This window comes from Sturnira hondurensis, unplaced genomic scaffold, assembly GCF_014824575.4.
Source record: "Sturnira hondurensis isolate 20B ecotype Veracruz unplaced genomic scaffold, ASM1482457v3 Scaffold0013190, whole genome shotgun sequence".
NCBI classification, from domain to species: Eukaryota; Metazoa; Chordata; class Mammalia; order Chiroptera; family Phyllostomidae; genus Sturnira; species Sturnira hondurensis.
Genome location: NW_028085821.1, coordinates 1,967,102 through 1,983,313, shown reverse-complemented (window position 1 = coordinate 1,983,313; position 16,212 = coordinate 1,967,102). Strand labels below are relative to the sequence as shown.

The window sequence follows — 16,212 nt, the reverse complement described above, 5'->3', positions numbered from 1 at the left end:
AGTAGGTGTCTGCATACTGGCAGAAGAGATGTCTGGCTAATTCCAGTGCTCGAAGATTGTTGCCTAGGGCTGGAGGTGAAATGGATGGAAAGGGGAATAAAAATGCAGGACGGCTGTACATGAACTCAAAGGGGCTCATAAGGAGAGGAGCTTTGGGGGTGATGCACATAAGGTAGGAGTTCTATCCAGTTTTAATGAGTTTTAGTGAGAGTTTGGTGAGTTGTTGTTTAAGGGCACAGTGTGCCTTTTCAACCTTTCCAGAGGACTGGGGGTAGCTTATGTAGCTAAGAGATGTTCAGAGCTTGGGAGATTTGTTGTGTGATTTGGGAAGTGAAGGCTGGATCATTGTCATTTTGGAGTAAGGTTGGCAGTACAAGCCTGGGAATTATACCCCAGAGAAGACTCTAGTGACCACTGAGTCCTGTTTAGTGGTGACAGGGAAGACTTTTATTCATCCTGAGAAAGTGTCAGTGACAGTGAGAAGGTATTTGTGTTTGTGATGGGGAAGCATGTGGGTGAAATCTACTTGCCAGAGGTGCCTATGCAAATGTCCCCACAGTTGGTGTGTGGGTAGAGAGGGAGGAGGCCTGAGGTGGCCCTGTGGACTGCCCTGACAACAGATGAAACTGTCCCTAGTGATGTTTCTTAGCTTGCTTTCTAATTGTTTTGAATATAAGAGGGGAGATCGGAGTACCTGTAGGAGCCTACCAACAATATAAAGGGAGTTGTGTAGACCTTGTATCATGGAGGTCCCCTGAAGCTGGGGAAGAGTANTTGGTGTGTGGGTAGAGAGGGAGGAGGCCTGAGGTGGCCCTGTGGACTGCCCTGACAACAGATGAAACTGTCCCTAGTGATGTTTCTTAGCTTGCTTTCTAATTGTTTTGAATATAAGAGGGGAGATTGGAGTACCTGTAGGAGCCTACCAACAATATAAAGGGAGTTGTGTAGACCTTGTATCATGGAGGTCCCCTGAAGCTGGGGAAGAGTACGCTGTCCCCCAGGTAGAAACCAAGGTTCCCCCCTACCCCGGTCACCCCTAATTTGGTATATTGTGAGATTTCCCCAGGAGAGTGCCTGGGTGTCTGGTCTGGTAGTGAGGGTAGGGATAGCACTTGGGTTGCTGGGGATGGTAAAGAGGCTGCCAGTTTTGCCTCCCAACCAGCCCTCTGGTTTCCTAAAGCCTTAACGGATTGGGTTTGCTGGTGGGCCTTATGGTCAAAAATGGCCCCTCATGTAGGTAACTGTGTTGCTTGTATTAGTTCTAAGATTAGACTGGCATGCTTAATAGAGGATCCTTGAGTGGTAAGGAGGACTCGTTCTTTCCAGGTAGCTGTGTGTGAATGGAGAATGTAATGTGCATATTTGGAGTCAGTGTAAATGTTGATTTTTAGGCCTTTTCTTAGTTGTAGAGCCCTTATAAGGGTGATTAGTGCAGCTTTCTGAGCCGAAGTGTTGGGTGGTAAGGGAGAGCTCTCAGCCCTGTGAGTGGTAGTGACTACCGCATATCCTGCTCTCCTCTGTCCATCGGGAATGTAGCTGCTCCTGTCTATGAACCAACTATGATCCGGTCACGACAGAGGAGTATCCAAAAGGTCAGCACAGATTGCTATGGAATGTTCAAGGACATCTGTGCAGGGATGCTCAAGAGAGGAATGCTGAGGGCCTGGAAGCAAAGTGGCTGGGTTTAGGACCATGCAGGCTGAGACCATGAGAGAGAGATTGTTCCTGAGTAAGGTCTGGTACTGAGTGTTGTGGTTATTGGTGAGGACATGACAGGCTCTGTTGTTAAGGTCTCTGAGAGCCTAGAGAGGAAAACAGCAGGATTCTCATCTGGCCCTTGAGTAATTTCTTTAACCTTGTCATAGTTAACAGGCTTGGTAGTGGCCTGCTTCATTCCCTCTACGCGGCAGGAGAGCATGTGATCCTGTTTACTGAGGGGACTTAGTTTGGTGGTCCCAATCGAGGTCCTGGTCAGGGATGATGGTAGCACCAGGGGCCTAAGAATTAGCCTGTCTCTGATTTAGGTCATCCCCACACTTCTGTGCCTCGGCCCAAATATGGCCTCTCTCTCCCGAATTGGTACACATAGAAAAGATAATATGAATATCTCTCAGGAGAAGTCATAGGAGAGAGTGAGATATTCAAACTCCTTTGTAAACTTAGCTGGGTTTGCCAAAAAACTGCCAAGTCTGACCTCAATCTGGGAGAAGTCTGATATTAAAAAGAGAGCCTGGACCTGAATAATGCCCTCAGATCCCACAACCTCATGGAGAGGGAGCTGGGTCCCAGGCTCCAGAGGTTCCTGAGATAGCCTGAATGAGTATAGCCCAGAGTGACCCAATCTTAAGCAGAGGTGGGTGAGGTGGGGGGGGCAGGAAGATAGGTCTGAGAAGTAGGGCGAGGAGCTGGAAGGACTGCTGAAGAGTCACAGGACAGGGGATATGGAGGAGGAGGTGCAGAGAAGGGGAGATCTTCCGAATCTTGGGAAGATGAAGGAGGAAGGGAAGTAGGTGCATGTAATGAACATAAGAACATACAAGAGGAGGCACAGGGTTCAGGATGGTGAGAGAATTTGAAAAGAGCCTGAATGTAAGGAACCTCAGGCCATTTCTCAGAGCAACAACAGTACAGGTCAAGTTGGAGGATAGTATTATGTTAAGACATCTATTCATGGACCAGACTTTTGGGTCACCCAGTTTGTACCGAGGCTAGGCTATGTTGCAATAGAAAACCAAGTGCTTGGGCTTGAGGTTGGTAAGTCCCAGAGCCTTCAAGTTCTTAAGAAGACATCCCAGTGGGGAGTCCTTGGGTGAGGTTGAGTATTGCCCATGGCAAGAACTACAAAAAGAAAAGCCAAGGATATCTCAGAGACAAGAACAAGCAAAGGGGGAGAAGTTTGAGAAGGGCATCCCCAACTCAAACAACCTAGAGGTCTGCAGCCAGAGCTGAGCATCCCTGAATCTAAGGGCAGACCGAACACAACATTCTGCCTTATAGCCAGGCATCCCTGGGCCCCAAGAGCAGACCAGAACAGCAGGGAGATGGTTGGAGGGGTCTTTCCCAGCTGAAACCTCATGAAAGTGATAGACCTAGTACTGAGTTTTATGATGATGAGGCAAGGGGATAAGCATCCCCTTCGACAGGGGACAAGCATCCACCTTCGATAGGATGTTTTTGTCTTGAGATTCAGAGAGACTTACTGATTGCTGGCTGTGAAGATGGGTGAGAAGGAGGCTGTCTGCAGAGTCTGGGGAGACAGATTAGAATTTTCTCTCTGAACCTAACAGAGACAGGATTAGGGGGTTAGCCTGGGTGGAGATTCCGCTGCCCATTGCTACCCTAGTCCCAAGTCTCAGGAGGCTGAAGGAAGAGGGAGAAATAGAAAATGTCTCTGTTATGGGCCACCAAAATGTTGGCGTGGTTGGTGACATGGGCTGTGAAAGAACTTGCAAAGAGAAGAAAGTACAGAGAATAAAGTTTTTATTCACTCTCCAAGAAAGAGGGGCATGGTGTGGAGGGATACCCTGGCATTGAGGGCTGGGGGCTATGAGATTTTACTGGGTTATAATTCTATTTAAAAACTGTGGGTGATTGCTGTTGTGTGGCCCCTGGGCTGTTGGGGCATTGTAACAGAACACCACTGTTTGTTCCAGTGTTATCTTCTGCCTGTGGCTATAGGGAGTGGCTAGACCTGTTCTCGTCCAGTAATTTACAGTCCTGGGGACACAAGTTCAGAAGAATAAAATGGCAGTCAGGTATAACAAGGTCATAGGCCTGCTAGGCAAATGGTGCCAAAACAGCAAATGGGTCTGGCTTTGTCTTTTCAAACCCCCTGTGAAGGTGTGTGTGGGGGAGCAATTGATAAGGGTATATTTACATGTTCCACATCACAGGCTGTGACAAATTACCGAATGAATGATCATATTTCATTATCTACCCTTCACGTGGGAATTTTTTAAATGCCCACCAGGAAGGAAGATCGATGTAGGCTCACAAGTTACAGACGCTTCAAACTCTCGGCCTGACGTATTCTGGATGGGCAATGCTGCTGTGTGAAAACTCAATCCACTGACAAACAACCTAGTAATACTCTTTTAATAACAGATTACGATAAAAATAGGATAGCAAATGCTGCACAAACTCCTTCACATCCAGGTCCCCAAGAGCCTCCTTCATTATCTCCAATTACTATTCCGCACCTCCGTATAGCAGCATTGCCATTCCGCACTCCAGCCAAGGCGCATGAGCACATCCCACACTTTGCGCGAGGAGGGCGGGACGAGGAGAATGTTTCCCAGAAGCCCTCGCCACTGGCTGCCTTTCTCCCTCCGGCTCCTCCCGCTCCCGCCCACAGGCACGACGTGACCCCGCCCACCACGTTCCTCCGTCGCAAACAGTGGTGGTTTGCCTGCGCCCCCTAGTGGTCAGAGCTAGCTCTGCAGTGGTACACTGGACCATAACAAGCGAGTACGGGGCGTGCGGAGGGTGCTGCAGCCATCGCTGCCGTAGCTGTTTGGCTGCCTCTAGCGTGTAAACTAGAGGCGGCGCCGCTGAGGGAGGGAGGGAAGGAGGGGGAGAGAGAACGCAGGGGAGGAGGAGGAGGCCCGTGGGGAGGGAGGAGACCAGACAAGGCGGGGGGAGGGGTATCAGCGGTGGCGCAAGCTGCGCGCGGAGCAGCAGAGCCTGGGTCCGCTCCCTACACTGCCGCCGCCTCTCCACCCGGCGGCAGAGCTGGCGCCCCAGCAGCCCGGGAACACCTCCAAACGGACGAAGGACTCCATGTTGGGGAACTTGGTGGTGGCGTGACGGGGACCTGGGGACTTACTGTGGGGCCGCTGCCGGAGCAAGAGCCCCGACCTCGGCCTAAGGTAAACACGGCCGACCTCGGGGGTGGATGGGCTCGCGCAGCTGTCGGGGCGAGGTGGGGCTTCCAGGTTGGCGACAAGAGGGCGGACAAAGTTTCAGAATTGCACGGCCCAGGCGGCGTCCTGCGCTTGGAGGAAAGTTGGAGCTGCTTCTGGAGGCGGGGGAAGAGCAGCGGCGGGAAGGGCTCTTCTACCCAGCCAGGGAGGCCCGGCTCAGGCCGCCGCGGCCTCACTTTCAGCACCCTGTCCCATTTCCTCCTTGTGGCCTACCCGCCTCTGCCGGCGAAGCCTGTCGCCGCCCGGGTGCGGGATGGGGGGTGGGGGGGCTGCTCAGGAAGGAGACTCCACCGAGTGCCCACACATGCAGCCCCTCCCTGCAGTGGAAACGTGACCTGCTGGGCTTCTGGGAGCTCCCCAACCCTTGTGTCCGCTTTAGTGGGGAGACTGCTTTTGTCAATTGCGTCCGAGCCCGCCCGTGAAACCAAACTTTACTACGTCGTGACCTCTCGTAGAGCAGGAATGGGGCGCTTGCTGCTAAACATCAGCGTTGACCCCCTGCCCTGGATTTCAAACTATTCTCCCGAAGTTTAAACCCGTTTCCTTGGTTGACAACAAAAGGACCAGTAGATGTAAACTTAGCTTAGTCAGTCTCCCCTCCTCAGACAGGGATTTTGAACCATTAGCGACATTCAGATTGCTGGCGGGCTTGTCACCTACATGCATACATTTTGAAAACTTGTTTTAAAAGTAAACACCTGATTTAGAGTGGTTGCTTAAACCATTCACAGGTTGAAATGTTGCACTTTAAAATGCCCCCCAGTATATTTCTGTACCGGATTACATACAATGCCTATGAGTTGAGCATTTTTCATTCATTTTGGATTACATTTTACCTAACATCTTTATCATACTACCAGTGAACTGAGATATTTAAGCCAAAATGATCAGAAAGTTTTTAATATAATGTTTTGGCTAGTAGATCCTTATCTTAAATTTTCTCAGGTTGGGATTTTTCGCTGAATTTTGTAGAAAGCATATTAAAATGTATTTTTAAAAAGTTAATTGATGCAAGAGACTATTTAGGTCAGTAGCAGAATATTGAGGGCAAAAGATTTTTTTTAAGGTATTTACTTTTTAGAGAGGGGGAAGGGGGGAAGGAAGCGGGAGAGAAACATCAATGCATGGTTGCCTCTCCCGTGCCCCTACTTACTGGGGACCTGACCCACAACCCAGGCGTGTGCTCTGACTGGGAATCGATCTAGCGGTCCTTTCGTTGAGGTGCTCTATTCACTGAACCACACCAGCCAGAGTGAGGGCAAAACATCCTTGAATAACAGGTGGTTTTTGTATTTTACTGGTAATTGTACTAAAATTGGGACGTGTAATCAAGTTTCTTTCCAGACCATTGCTTTCTCTTTTTTGTTTCTTTGGCATTTGGCGTCATCATTTCACTTTTTTGCTATTGGTTTAGAGCTGGAGCAGAAAGTTTGTGGGGCTTTTGTTTTTGTTTTAACTTTTTGGGTGGAAGAAATGAAATTTTGAAATTGTCTTTGGATTTTTTTTGTTTTATACTCTCATACCAAATATAATCTGAGTTTACTTTGTATTGTTTTTATGCACTGAGTTTTTAAAAAATCAGCAATTCTTACTCTTGCTGTGCTTTTTCACTGTTTTTTTTTTTTTTTTTTTGGTCCTTGCAAGTATACTAATCACTCTGTTTTACATTCCAATAGTGACCTTTTTGCCTGGGAATTTGAGTACATTTTGAGATTTAGTCAGGTGAGATTTGGGTGTCCACTTAACTCTTCGTGTACTTATGCTGTGAAGACATTCTTCAGTACGTCAAGGAGGAAGAAAACTGTAGAATAAAAAAATACTCATAAATATGCTGCCTGAAATGTGTGGGGAAAAATTTTCGAGGGGAATTTTTTTGTATGTCTTTTGGTGGTCCATGGGTTAAGTGAATGAACCTCTTCAGGGGTCACTGACTTCCCCATCAACCAGTGCTTAGACAATTTTCTTGAAAAGCTGTATTAGTAATTAGCAGAGAAAGGATGAATCAGTGCCATTATATGATATTGGTGATTCATCATCTATATAGCATCTTTTGGTAATAAGAATGTGGAATGTTACAGTACTCATCGACTTAATACTGAGCTTTTTAGATAAGATCAGTGAGAGATAGTTAATCCTAACTAAAGAGAGTGGCAGGCAGAAAAGTGATAAAAAGTCATCCATCTCTAGAATATTCATTATAACTTTTTCTTTTAGCAAGTCTGCCATTCTCACCCTCGTCTTTCAGTGATGTAAATTGAATCTTGACTTGTGAAAGAAGCTTAAAGCCTGAATACTTAATTTTGTCCTGTGTCCCAAAGAATACATTACTAGCCTTGTACCTTATCTTGCATCTGAATGGTGATAACTGTTAGTAGGACAGAGTAGAGCCCAGAGTTAAAATACCCAGTGTCTTTGTTGCTGTTCCCAAGAACTCATCTTTGCATTGTCCTCATTGTATTTTTTCTTTTCTTTTTTTTTGTGGAAGTTGTGGCTTTATGTGCCTAGCACTTAGGCACATAAAGCTTTAATATAAAATGTGAAAACACCATCAGCATCTCTCACTTGCAAAATGGCTTCCTAAAAAGTTTCACTGACCTTTGTTCACTTACAGTCTCAACAGCCAGAGTGATCCTGTTAAAATTTATCAGATCATGTCACTTCCCAAATGGCTTCCCTGGTAAAATTCATAGTCTTTATTATTGTCTACCAGGCTCTGGATATTTTGAGCCTTTTCTTTCTCTCTGACTTCATTATCTCACTCTTTCTCCAACCACACTTCTCTGCTGCTGAGGTTTTCTCTGGCTACTATGTATAAAATAGCAAGCAGTCTTCCCACATTTCCGAACCCTTTTAAATCTAGATATTTCTCCATAGCATCTATCACTTTCCAACACACTGTATAATTTACTAATTTAAGTTTATTGTATTTCTTCTTCAATCTAATGCAGGCTCTGTGAGGGTAGGGTTTGTTCATTTTGGTTACTATTTTGTCCTGAGTAATACCAGACACATAGTAGGTATATATTTATTTAATGGATTAACATGCTTTCAGCTGGAACCATTTTAAAAACATTAAAAATCATAATTGTGGTTGGAAACTTTAGAATATGCAAATCTGTTTTTACATAAACTGCTAAGTTCTACCCACACATTATGTTTAGTGGAAGGGCCCACATTTTTAGAGAGTATGAGAGAAGGTGACCTTGAAACAGATTTGTCAGAGTATAGAAGGAACTAAGAGCATTTAGCTTAGAGTGGTCTAACTATTTTCCTGTTTACAACATTGTCATTCAGAGGCCAAACTGACTGAATTTTGGTAGCCCAGGAGGCAGAACTACTATTGCGACGATGTGTATTAAAAAGGAGGCGAGGCAGTGAGAGTGGATGTGGGACAGTTAGGGAAGGCTTTGCTGTAGTAGTGTGGAAGAGAGGAGAATAGATTGAATTAGGCTGAGAAACAGGGAGATGGGCCACAGTGAATGGGATTTGTGATCAGTAGGGCTCAGTTCACAGACTGAAGGGGAAGGAGAGAAAACTTTCAGAGATGACTTCTCAGTTAAGCAACAGGGTTGATGGTGGTACCTTATAAGAACCATGGTTCTTTTGATTCTGACATTGGGTTTGATCATACTTTTGGAACTTTCAGATGAAAATGTCTGTAGGCAATTAGATGTATTGTTCTAAAATCCAGAGGAAAGGTATGGTATGGGCATGGAAAATTGGAGTCACTTACGTAGGTAATTGAAACTATAGATTGAATTGCCTAGGGAAGGTAATATAACTTAGAAGAAAGATGCTAGAATGGAATCATCATGGTCTCTAGCATTAAAAAAATGTTTGCTGGATGAATATGAGCTCCTAAAGAACACTGGGACAGTCAGAAGTAGGAGATGAGTGTGGCATTAACAGAAACCAAGGGACAGAGTTCAGGGGTACCTCATTTTGCTGTGCTTTGCTTCATTGTGCTTCACAGTTGTTTCTTAAAAATTAAAGGGAAGACCCTACACCAGCAAAAAGGTTACGACTTGCTTTATTGCTGTGGTCTGGAACCAGACCTGCAGTATCCCTGAGTTGTGCCTGTATTTCAAGTGGAGAGTAGTCAATAGGGTCAGTGTTGATGAGAGTTGATTCAAGTAAGAGCTGAAAGATTTTTTGTTGAATTTAATAACATGGAACTCATTGGCCTTTTGAATAAGTAGGATAGTAAGATTAATAAATTATCCACCCATGTTACAGAAGAGAGCTGATGTTTATCAGATATTTACTCTGTGCCAAACACTCTGTTCTAAACATTTTATGTACATTTTTATTTGATTTTTTTTCAGCAACCTTGACTTCCTCAGAATTAATACTGAAGTCTGTATGACTCTTTGGCATTTAGTTATTCATCATATCATTTGGCCTCCCAAATTCCTTATCGGTGTAGCAGACCTTTCTGTGATGTTGGAAGTGTTCTGTATCAATACTGCCTAGTACAGTAGCTGACAGCAACAGGTGGCTATTGAGCACTGGAAATATGTCCAGTGCAACCGGAAAAGTGGTTGCTGTTTTGCACAGGGCAGATGCAGATCAAAAGTCAGTAAGAATCCAATATATAATGAAGTAGTCTTTTCTTACACAGCAGTACCCCCTTATCTGCAGTTTACCTTTCTGCAGTTTAAGTTGCCTATAGTCATCTGTGGTCCAAAAATATTAAGTGGAAAATTCCAGAAGTAAACAGTTCATAAGTTTTAAATCTCGTGTCATCCCTCTCTGTCCCACCTAGGACATGAATCACCCTAGCGTAGTCACACTATATGTACTACCAGCAGTTAGTCACGTAGGAGCTGCCTTAATTATAAGCACAGTACCACAGTGCTTATGTTCAGGTAACCCTTATTTTATTTAATAATGGCCCTAGAAAACAGGAGTAGTGATGCTGGCAATTCAGATATGACAAAGAGAAATCATAAATGCTTTCTTTAAGTGAAAACGTGAAAGTTCTTGACTAACTATGGTGAGAAAAAATATGCAGTAAGGAAAGAAAAAATGGATACTGAGGTTGCTACAGTCTACAGTAAGAACAAATCTATCTTTGAAATTCTGAAGAAGGAAAAAGAAATTCATGCTGTTTGCTGAGAGACCACATAACATTTATTACAGTGCATTGTTTTAATTTATTACCAGTTACTGTTATTCTCCAGCTGTGCCTAATGTATAAATTAAGTTTTATTGTAGGTATGTGTGTATAGGAAAAAACAGTGTATGAGGTCTATCTGGAAGAAGTCCAGTCCTATAATGAGAATGGTTTGCGTGACATAGATGTAACCTGGCAGCCAAGGAAAGTGGGCCGGAATGTGCATGCTAGAACAGGGACGGCTTCACTGTACTAGGCAGTGGGGGCAGTAGATGCTGTTGAGTGAAGCGTGTGCACTGTGTGGCCATTGCATTCATAATGACTGAGTGAGTAGAGCGATGAATCTGCATCAGATTTTGCATTAAGCTTGAACATTCCTCTGCAGAAACTATTTGGAGGATTCAGAAGGCTACAGCTATTGGGCAACTGGTGATTGGCAGCTTCATCATGACAATGTGCCTGCTCATGCATCACATCTCAAGTGAAGTTTTTTGGTAAAAAATCAAATGACCCAGGTCAGTCAGCCCCCTTACAGCTCAGATTTGGCGCCCCATGACTTCTGGTTCCTCCTAAAACTAAAACCACCTTTGCAAGGGAAGAGATTTCAGACTGTCATTGAGATTCAGGAAAATATTACAGGGCAGCTGATGGCAATTGGGAGAACTGTGTGAGGTCCCAAGGTGCCTACTTTGAAGGGGACTGAGGTGTCATTGTCCTGTGTACAGTGTTTCTTGTATCTTGTATCTTCTTCAATAAATGTCTCTATTTTTCATTACATGGCTGGATGCCTTCTGGACAGACCTCACATATAGGGTTCTGTAATATTCATGGTCTCAGGCATCCACTGGTGATCTTGGAACATATCCTCTGTGGAAAGCAGGGAACTACTATAAAACACGAAGAGGTGGAAACACATACTCTTCATTTGAAAGGAGTACTGTTTTGCTTATATGCTAGTTTCAGGTGCTGTAAGAGAATATTGTAGGTAATCATTTTCTCTTGAATATTATAGAAAATACTTTTCCTTTTTAAAAATAATCTCCAACTTTAGGAAAAGTTCCAAGTAGAATGCAAAGAACTTTTTCCCCTGAACAGACAGACACCATCCGGCTGAAGTCCCAAGTATAAGTACAAAGAACTCCCACTTCCAACCATTTGAGAGTCAGTTGCAGATACATTTGGACAAGGACTTTCGGTTGCATAAATTATACCAAAATCGGGAAATTAACAAAGCTGTATTTTTACCATTTAACCCTCAGTCTTTGTTAAAGTTTTGCCAGTTTCCACCGTAATTTTTTTTGTATCAAAAGGACCTAGTTCAGAATTTTGTATTGCTTTTAATTGTAATGTCTTTTTATACTCCTTCAACATACGGCAATCCGTAAATGTTTTCTTGATTTTCCTTCTTTTGAAACTTTAGAATATTAGAGGTTAGTTTTGTTGTAAAATGTCTCTCAATTTGGATTTGCCTGATATTTCCTTATGGTTGGATTCAGATTGTGCATCTTTGGCAAGGGTATCACAGTAACGATGTTGTGTTCTCATTGCATCCCATCAGATGGCACACAATTTCGTTTTGTCTCATTGCAAATGTGCACTTTGACCATCGGTTAAGGTGAGGTCTCCCAAGCTTCCTCTCTATAAAATTTTTTTACCTCTTAGTAATTAATAAATGTGGGGAAGTATTTTGAGACTTTAAATAATCCATTCCTTATCAAGCTGGCTGTTCATTCATTCTCAAATTGTCTCAGCTTTCACCAGTGAAAGCCCTTTCAAGGTAGTTTCTGTATTCTCTTGATTTGCTTTCTGCACTTCCTTTTCTTACCCTGCCATAGAATCAACCATTTCTCCAAGGAGACGGGTTTCTCCCCCCCTCCCCTCTTCTTTTCTCTTCTCGAGAAAGTTATTTAGGAATCAAAATTTGGGTGCTATATTCATTTATATATCTGTGTATAGCAAGCCATAAGTTGGTACCAATTTCAATCCACAGTGTTTATAGTTTCTCCCGTTCCAATTTTCTAACTTTCTTTTACAAGGAGAAACCTGATTCCCATTATCCTTCATTTATCAATATTTACTTATATGGTCAATCCTCAGTGTGTAGCTATTTCCTAGTGCCACTGCTGCTCCCTCCCTGTTGTGTGATTTTCACTCTGCTTAGGCCCTGACGCTTTGTGTCAGGATGCAGGTCTCACTCCACACTTCCCGCACCTCATGCTAGAGAGCCCACCTTCCTGCTTCAGTTCCAGTACCTCCCTTTGGGCTCCCTCGCCATCCTTACGACATTTGCTCATCAGCTTGAGCTCCCACACTTCCAGGCAGAATAGCAGCATATAGAGACTTTTTAAAAGATTATACTAACTTGTTTCTTCTATAAGGGATTACACCAAAATTTTTAGTGAAAATTGGTGATAAAATGTTGTCAGCTTTTTAAATTTAAACCTTCTTGAGGCTCACATCTCAATTAGTTATAAGACTAATCTTCCTTCTTAGTCTCTCTTTTATCCTTAGAGTTCTCAGTGTACTTCTGGGGGAGTCTTTTTAATGTCATTTTGACAATAAAATAAAAGTTGACTTCTTATATGTAGGCTTTGGAGTCAGTCAGACCTGGCTTTGAGTTTTGGTTGTCCCATACACTGATTATCACCTTCTATAGGTGACTTAAAGTCTGTGTTCAAATTTTTTCAAATATTTTAACCTAGTAGCATTTACCTAAGTCCAAGGTAATTTCAGCTAACCGTATCCCTGTGTTTCATGTCCTTCAGTTCCATTTCTGAGTGATTTTCAGGCCTTTTTCATGCAGTGTTCAATGGTGTTCAATGGTGTTTCTGGTGTTCAATGTTGGTGTGTTACAGTTTGTGGTGTATACTGTGGTATGGTATTTTGAGGATTAAATGTGCAAAAACAGCCAGGCTATTCAGTCATTGCCTGATAAAATGCAGGCACTCTCCCTACCCATAATGCAGTGCTTCAGGTTTGTTGATTATTTGTGTCTGTTAGGTCTGGGGATGAAACATGGCCTTTGCTCCCAAGTGCTCTTTCCATTTTTTCCTAACTCATTTTTTGTACTTTCCTCTCTTCCCCCGCATTGTGTTGCTGCATTATCTTAAAAATCCCCAATTTAAACATCTTGAGAACCATTCTCAAGTAGATAAATGGGGGAGAGAAAGACTTTTCCTTAGTAATTCTGCTTTTTGCAAAACAGAATTTAAGTCCTACCTTGGACTTAAAGTTTCTTTACATTTGGGCTTATGATTATGTCTTTGGACTCATCTTCTATTGCTGTCCTAAATGAGTCATTCTGACTAAATTAATCCTGAAAAATGCTTGTACCTCTCTTATTTGGCATCAAACTTATGCTGCCTTACTGTTCATCTTGTGTATCCATCCTATTTCTCCAACTCTACTTTTTGCACCAGGAAAGGTGACAGTATCTTAATATGTGTTTGTATTCCAATGCCAGGCTCAGTATCCTGACCACAGTAGTATTTCAGCAGCTTAAAGGAAACAAAAACAGAAATGTGAACATTAAAGAGAGCAGCCACAGCAATACTGCTTTGAAAGCTGTTTTCAGTGAAACAGCTTATGAATGATATATGATCTGTTAACGTAAGTATAATTGTAACACTATTTTGTATGCCTAGATGGCTTGTCAAGAAAATTGTTTCTTTACTGTTCTAATGGGGAACAGTAATGACTGTTATATTTAACTTTATTTTAAGTTAAAATATAACTTAAAAAATTTGTAAGCTATCGTTCATTTCAAAACTTTGTCATAGAAAGCCTTCAGATAGGACAGCTTTAATGCGTAACTGTATATGTCCAGTTACTTACATACCAGTGAATGAGGAATATGAGGGAGATACATGAAACAAAATAATTTTAATTTTCAAAACTGCTACAGAAATAGATAAAACTAAAATTGAAGGCAGAGAAGCAAATACAGTCAAACCCTTAAGAGATGCTTAAAATATATTTTATGTTAATATAACCACTCCAGCTTTATTTATTATTTGCATGGTATACATATCTTTTACATACTTTCATTTTAACCTATCTATGCCTGTATATTTAAAGTGAGTTTCTGCCCTGGTTGATGTAGCTCAGTGGATTGAGCATGGACTGCAAACTAAAAGGTCACCAGTTTGGTTCCCAGTCAGGGCACATGCCTGGGTTACAGGCCAGGTCCCCAGTAGGGGGTGCATGAAAGGCAACCACACATTGACGTTTCTCTCCCTCTCTTCTCCTCTGTCTAAAAATAAATAAATAAAATCTAAAAAAAAATGGAGTGCATTTCTTGTAGAAAGCGTGTAATTCAGTCTTTTTAAAAATCCAGTCTGGCAATCTCTTTTAATTCTGCTATAGGGATTATAATATAGGGAATAGTATTAGGTAAACATTCAGTCTACCTAGTATTTACCACTCGAAGTAAAGGTAGAGGCCCCACAACTCCCTGCAGTACAGTCGCTACACGTAGTACATATACATGCAATGAAAACCTCGTCTGCAGTTGGGTGATTTTTGCGTTCGGTAATCACATATTTTTAAAAGAACGTAAGAGGAGAAAAATAGTCTCATATATACCTAGCTGTTTACTATTTTTCTTGAGATTTCAGGTTTCTCTCTTCAGGTATCATTTCTCTTCAGCGTGAAGAAATTCGTTTAACATACCTTTTGAAGTAGCCCTAATGATAAGTTCTGTGTTTTTCTTAACTGGAAATGTCTTTTCCACTTGTATTTCTGATGGATTGCTTCACTGGATGTAGAATTCTGAATGAACAGTTATTTAACACTAAAGATGTCCTGCTTTGTTTTTGGATTCCATTGTTTCTGATGAGAAGTTTTTAGTAATTTGAATCATTCATTTCCCATGTATTGTGTTTCTCGGTCTTCATTAAAGACATTTTTCTTTATCTTTGTTTTTCTGCAATTGACTGATTTGGTGTGTGCTGAACTTTGTGAATTTTTTAATTTGTGCCTTGTACCAAGTTTGGACATTTTCGGGTCTTAGTTCTTCTAAAAAAAATTTTGTAGTAGTCTCTTCCCCTTTTTCTGAAACTCAAATGACATGAATAGAACTTTGGATGTCGTCCACTGGACCCTGAGACTTTCCTTTTTTTCCCCCCAGTCATTTATTTGTCCATTCTTCAAATTAGATCACTTTTATTGATGTGATCATATTAATATTCATATTTACCAACTCTTTCCTTAGTATTTGCAATCTGTTACTGAGGCCTTATTTTAGACATGGTATTTTTCAGTTCTAAAATTTCAATTTGCTTCTCTTTTTACAGTCACTGTTTTCTGCAGAGGACCTCTGTCTTTCCATTCATTGCAGAAGTGTTCATTTTTTTCTCCATGGAGCCCGCGTGTGCGTGCGTGCGTGCGTGCGTGTGTGTGTGTGTGTGTAGTACAGAACCATGCCTAACAAATAAAAAGTGCTGAGTAAATACTACTTATGGTTGTTATACATAAATCATTCGTGCAGAACTGTTTGTTACGCACTCATTTGAAGACATTAGTGCTGGATCCTGGCAATATAGTGACCAAGACAGAAAACAGTTTAATAACTTTGCAGTCGTTTGAGTCATCAAGAGTCTTATCACTTCTGATTTGTTAGAATACTTTTAGTATCTAGTGGCTTGAATTAGTAGTTTTTATTTTCCGGCACAAGGCTACTTACCACTGGCTTTGTGACTTTGAACAAGTTACTTAATTTCATTGTGACTTTGTGACTTTGAACAAGTTATTTAATTTCACTTAATTTCACAAAAATACCACGAGATTTTGTGAGAGCGAAATGAGAGAACATATTACATGTCAGAAGTAATAGTTAAAAGTAGTATGAAAAACATAACCAAAATCTATCTCTTGGGATGTTCAAACATTTGTAATAAGATTACATTTAGAAGAGAACCCCAGTATTTGTCCATGCCTGATGCTAATGTGAAAGAATTTTTAAAATAAGTTTTCATACTATGTAATAACATATTTCCAGGTTAGAGTGTATAGTAGTGTTTCATAGGAGTAAAATTGTGAAATGCCTTTTTTAATTGTGAACTGTTCATTTGAGAACACATTGATTACATACTGATGTAACAAAATTGTATTTATCTCTGGCTAAGTTAACTACCTAGGATGAGTTTAAGAAATTCAGAAAATAGACATAGGTAG

At 41.9% G+C, this 16,212-nt stretch overlaps 1 protein-coding gene across 4 annotated transcripts in view; it reads left to right on the top strand.

Annotated features, from left to right (window-relative positions):
* Positions 1-4,627: 4,627 nt before the first annotated feature.
* SCAF11 (SR-related CTD associated factor 11) overlaps positions 4,628-16,212 on the top strand; it is a 76,443-nt gene continuing 64,858 nt past the window's right edge. For all 4 annotated transcript variants that reach the window (XM_037061089.1, XM_037061087.1, XM_037061088.1 and 1 more), the window contains exon 1: positions 4,628-4,868. The gene's annotated coding sequence lies outside the window, so the exon portion shown is untranslated. The remainder of the gene's footprint in view (positions 4,869-16,212) is intronic.